Here is a 6,000-nt window from a genome sequence, read left to right on the forward strand (position 1 = left end):
TTATTTGTTTCACCAACATTTTTTAAAGGTAAGGCAATTAAATAGAACATAGAGACGACATCAGCAAGATTCATTTAAATCCTAATTTTAAAAAAAAAATGCATATGGTACAAACATTACATCCAGTGTGACTGTTTTTAATTAGAAAATTAAAAAAGATCAAATTTTGAATTGACTATTCTGTGTAACCGCCTGGCTTTTCCACGGATAACTGTCATTGTCCGCTTTCCTGCGAGCGTCCAGGTCTCTGTCTGTATTGCAGTGTTCTGTTATTAATTCAGTTTTCTGTGTCCTGATCAAGAGGGTTTGAGTAGGACACCAATGCAGCTTTCAAAAAAAGACTTTGGCTCCAGCTCGCCTTAAAAAAACTCCCCATCAACCCAAACCGCCACACGTGCCCTTTTCCTGTCTCCTTTTATTACGCAGCCATGATCCTCTTACGAAGGCTTCCTCTCCAGTGGAATACCATATGTTTCTAGTTAAGCCCAATTTCTTTTTCTCATCATTCAAGACAAGCATTTGCCAAGCCAAAAGCATTGAGAAAGCCCAACTTCTGCCATTCTTTTTCTTTTTTTCTTCGCCTGACATGTCTCAGAATATTTCAAATTGCTGAGGTTTTAAATTAATTTACAGCCACAACAAAAGAGCTCAGCATTTTAATAGCATTGTAAGTAATTTTAAGTTAATTCAGTAACCTTTGAAATAGAGTTCAGGCAGCCACTAAATTGTGGTTGCTGTTGATGAACACAGAGGTCACACAGAGGGTTCCAGCTTATTCATCAGAGGATTACTGGGATATCATTTTTAAATTGTCATTTTTTTTTATCCAATGGCACTCAAAATGTGTCACTGAAACACTGTGGAGAACATAAAAAACAGTCGCTCGTTTGGTTTGAATTATTTTTCTGGCTTCAACTTTTTCGTTTTCGCTCGTTCCGTCTTTGAACAGCGGCTATTGTGTTTAAAATTAAGCAAATACTTTTTGGAAATCAGCAAATTTGTCTTTGTAGATTCTTTCACAGGACGGCTCCGCTGCGAGATGAGCGCTTGAGGTCAACTTTAATGTGAATTTTCTTTCTATGAGGAAAAATCTTCCAGATGAATGGAGAAATGCAGCTTAAGTAAGTGAGAGCAATCTGCATTACTCAAACTGCACTTTTTAACTCCCGCCCGACTGTGTATATTATCTACACAGTCTTTAAAATCCCTTTCCAGCCATCACTGTTTCACAACCAGCATCAAGAAATAAGTGGCTTCCTTCATAACGCATTCAACAATATGAGAGTATGGCTGTGGTGTCAACTCCTTTTTAGTGTGAATTTTCCCCCCACATTAAATGTAAGCTGTTATAGGGCCCAGAGGAGCTCAGTAGTCTATTTTCCAATGATGTTGTCAGCCATGTGGCTTACACCCCTGAGAGGTGAAGGTAATCAGCCTTTTCATCTCCAGAGAAGAGGCAATGTCGAGGTCCTGGCTGACTCCATATTTTCCTCAGCCGTCCTCGCCGTGTTTGAGCAAAGCGTCGCTCTTTATGGATTAAATCTTTAATACTTAACTGGAGCCATCTCCCCAACCGTGCTTTAGTGTGACACCATGTTTGATGATGATTGTTATGATTTTGATGATGAATATGTTTGTGTGTTAACAAAACAAATGGCTTGTTTTTGGATTATGAGCACAAATTCTGGTTAAAGTCTGTATCCACGGGTTAAAGGTTTCACCTTTACAGTTACATTGAGATGTATCATTTTATCCTCATGTATAATATATAAATATGGCAGCGTGTTGTTATTTAAGTCTCCAGCCTATTCAAGTAAATGTGTGTTCTCACTTGTTCAAACCTCGACCTGGATTTTTTAATGCATCATATTTAATTTTTAATTTTTATTTTTGGAAAGCTGTAATTTGTTTCAAAGTCAATATATTGAAAAATGGAGGCTCCAGTTTGTAGCGCGCCGTGCTGTACATGGCTCTAAAATGAATGAACAAACAGTAATCAGCACTTGGGGATGTGATCAAAACCCAGTTTTAAGAAAAGGAGCAAAACCCTAAAGTTCCTCATTAAAAGCTTTGAAATCACTTTTCTTCTCTGAGCTCATCCGTGTTTGCATTTCTTTTGTGTAGGTGTTGAAACAATTGCTCTCTTCTGTGCACCTCCCTAAAATAGCAGACGTACAGGGCTTGTAAGAAAATTAGTCAATTTAATTTCCTTGAGTAATGAAAATGTCATGCACCATTTAATAAAACTGCAAGAAAAAAGTCTGCGTTTCACACGCTGGAGATAGCTAGGGCCCCGTGGATTTGAAACTTTGACAGTTGGCCCTTTTGATGTTTTCTCTGAGTTTTGTTTCTTTTCTTTTTTTTCTTGATGTGATTTCAAATTAATCTCAACAGCTTGGATGTAAATATGAAAATGAGACTTGTTTGGTCTTCCCCTGACAACCCAGAGCACTGCTGGCTGAGGTAACCGATATCTCTTTCCCCTTTAAACTGCAAATTATTTTACGTTTATGAGTTTGTCTCATCTTCAAGGTCAAAAATGTAATTTTTGCTCTTTCAAAGGGTTATAACCTTAAAAGAGAACCTCAATCCTTGCTGATTAATAAGAGACTCCCGCATTTGATGTTTCAACTGTGACATTTTAAACTTTAAATATTTTATATGCATACCTATGAAAAAAATGAAGATATGCATTCATGTGGAATAAACGCTATTGCAGAGAAGAAAGGCTGGGCTGGGTATCATTTTAATAGAACAGTTAGAGTGCAATGGTTTTTCTTGGTGATTTTTATTTGAGGTTTTTATGTGTGCGCAAGCTGATTTAAAGGCACACTAAATCATTGGGGATGGGGAGTAGTGGATTATGCATTTAATCAAGGAGTAGGCCTTGGGAGAGTGGCTGGCCGAGTCACTAGGGCATCAGTGAGGGGTTGGCTGTAACATGGGGTCTATCCTCTTTGTTCCTCGTTATAATGGACCATTTTTACATCGTTTGTTAGGAAAAAAATGATAGAGCGCGTGCGCTTGCTTCAGCTTTGTTCCTTTACTGGAATTATGCGACTGCTGAATGTGTTTAATATAGAATAACTCTATCATTAGACAGTGCTTAAACTCAGGAAGCTCTCGGTACCATTTTTGCTTTTTGCACAGCATGTTTATACTTTGGTAAAAGTCTAAAAGTCACAGTTATTGTTTACAATATGGACAGATGGACAGAACAGCAAACACGTGGTTCTGCTTGTACTGCACTGGGTAACTTCACAGCTAGGCTTGTTTGCACATGTACAGACAGCACATATAGTCTGGCGCAGTGCATATATTCTTTTAGCCCATCATACAGGTCGACTGGTGAACAAAAATTGCTGCTGTTTCAGATCCGGTGATTGATTTTTCTCTGGTTAATTAAATGATTAGTCCCCTTAAGTTAGAAAAAAAAGTTTGCTGGCATTTTCAGATTTCCCGTATCACATTTTACCGCTTGTTGTGACTAGGACCTCTTTATTTATTGAATTATAGTTTTAACTGGAACTGGGGACATTAAAATCTGTCCAGAAGGCCACTTTGCCTTTTGTAAAGATACTTGATTTAATTGCTGAAATATTATGATATAATTGAAAGCAATCCAGATTACATCAAAGAGTTTGGCCTGTAATTGCAATTGTAATTTTCATTAGTGATTTTTTTTTTTTCTGTACTTTCGTCAAACACATCACGGAAACAAAAAGCTTTGCAAACTGCACGGTGGACTCTGCAGTGTTTGTCTCCCTTCTGTTATTAGTCTTATCGTAGCTCCCGCAGCGTTTCCCATGAAATTAAAATTTTCCATCAGCGGTTCGGTTTTTAGACATGGGTTGACTCGTGACGTCACGTTGAATACTTTCTCGCACTGACACTGTACATTATGGGTAAGGGTGCATGCATGTTTAAAAACTGTCTACAAAAGGATTTTTTCGCCCACTATGGTTAAGTATTTAATATGAGTGTCCTGTCAGCTTCAGACAAGTCATCGCCACTGTCTCCAAGATGTTCCCATTACCACTAGTTCTTTGAAAATTAATATGTGTGCTTAATGCTTGATGACTTGCTTTCCTACTGGCCAGCAGAGCTTAATTTATAATTGAAAAGCCACAGTGTGCTTTGTATGTCAGGGCTGTGCAACTGTCTCAGGTCTTAATCAGGACGACAGCATACAAATCAAGAGTGATTTTGGAAAGCAAAGAGAAACACTCACATTTCAGTTTTAAGTTTCATGCATGAGCTTGTGAGCTAGAAAGCACACGCTGGATATTCTTCTCATAGGTTTTGTGCAGATCATTTAAGATACTGGGCTTGTGTATGTGTATGTATGTGTGTGAGGGTGTTCAGTTGTTACTTATGCTAAGATTGCAACTTTTTTTGTCTGTTTGTTTCTTTTAAACATAGGTTTAGTCAGCAATGCAGTTGAAACTCTTTCCCACCTACCAGGGCATGCTTGACTCTTCTGCACAGTTAGATGGATAGGTGAAATATTTACCCAAAGTAGGATTTAAACAGGGACATGTTTTCTATAAGGGCATGGTTTGTTTTCTCCACCTCTTCGCTCCTGTGGGGGATTAATAGTGTCAATCACATTGACTGGCACCTCTCAAATCACACCCTTGCAGCAAAGTGGCTGATTTTGTCAGGGAGAGAATGGCGTTATCGGTAGAACCTTGTTTAGAGACTCACAAAACCGCTAAACCCGCAATTCATGGGAGATCTGTTTACAATCTGCACCGGCCATTGACTGCTAAACAGCCCGCGCAGATCCATCCTGGGCCACTCCGAGGAGGAGAGGAGCAGAGCAATTACATCCTCAAACAGCAATCTGAGGCTAGGTCGGCATGCAAACAGACATCAAGTGCACACACAAACACTGACAGATTCAGACACAGGCAATACGTTTGCTCAAGACTTTGCAGAGTCTTGTTAAGCTTTGGGTATGAATATGCTTGGCCTATCTATAGTGGCGGATGTGTACCGTGCAGTACAGTTATTTCGCTGATTTGTAGGCCAGAGTATCTAATGTTACTTTCCCTCTTCCGGAAGCAGGATAAGGAATTTGCAACGTGATACTTGAAATTGCTTCATACTTGAAATACTTTTGGGGAAAAGTGCTCGGATTAAAAGGAAGCGAACAAACCGAAACAACATTTTTGTTTACAAAAAACTATAAATGACCAAATGCTAAAAGGGTATCAGCATTAAGTTTGGATTAATGTGACACATTAGCAAACTCCCACATTTCAGGATACATTAATAAAGTCTGTTGGATGGAATTCCAACTTCTGTTCTCCCGTCACTTTTATCATTCAGGCAGTTTGTAGCATTTTGAATCACTTAGCACACAACGACTGAGACATTTTTGGCACTGTCGCCAGATTTCAAACAACAATCTTTTAAACTAATATATTTTGCCCAATTAGCCAGATCTGTATGTTTTCACTAAACTTGATAAAATCCCAAACAATTGCAAAACTAAGCTGAATTTTCTTCACTGAGCCTAAAACTGGAGTTAAAAATATACCAAAGAACCTTCATTTCCATGTAACAGGTGAAGCAGCTACTCAAAAAATCTGGATCCAAGAGCTGTCCTTTGAACTAACACCGCGCCAGACAGGGAGGTTTGTTTGCCTTACAAAGCAACGTAGCAAGCTATAAAGATATCACCAGAAGATTAAAAGCATTAGAGGCAATGTCAGTGGATCATTTTATTTTGCCTACCTTATTGCTCGTCAGCATCTTTTTTTTTGGTTGTTAAAGGACATATGGGCTTCTAATCCAAAGTGGCTGATTGTTGTTTTTACAGCCCCGGATGTGTTTCTCGATCAGAGTGCACTAAATCATTGTACTTTAAAAAAAAAACAAAACAGAGATGCACTTATATATTATTTGGTTTTCTGTTCATTAAAGCAATGAACACAGACATAATTTTCTGTTATGTTTAAGAAATCAGTTACCGTGTGTTATACAAATGTATTT

General features: G+C 38.4%; 1 long non-coding RNA gene across 1 annotated transcript in view; it reads left to right on the plus strand.

Moving 5' to 3' along the window:
* Positions 1 to 5,630, plus strand: part of LOC120435295 — a 57,875-nt gene extending 52,245 nt beyond the window's left edge. The window contains exon 3 of the long non-coding RNA XR_005609625.1: positions 5,573 to 5,630. This is a non-coding gene — a long non-coding RNA (uncharacterized LOC120435295). The remainder of the gene's footprint in view (positions 1 to 5,572) is intronic.
* The last annotated feature ends 370 nt before the right edge of the window (positions 5,631 to 6,000 follow it).

This window comes from Oreochromis aureus, linkage group 20 (assembly GCF_013358895.1).
Source record: "Oreochromis aureus strain Israel breed Guangdong linkage group 20, ZZ_aureus, whole genome shotgun sequence".
NCBI classification, from domain to species: Eukaryota; Metazoa; Chordata; class Actinopteri; order Cichliformes; family Cichlidae; genus Oreochromis; species Oreochromis aureus.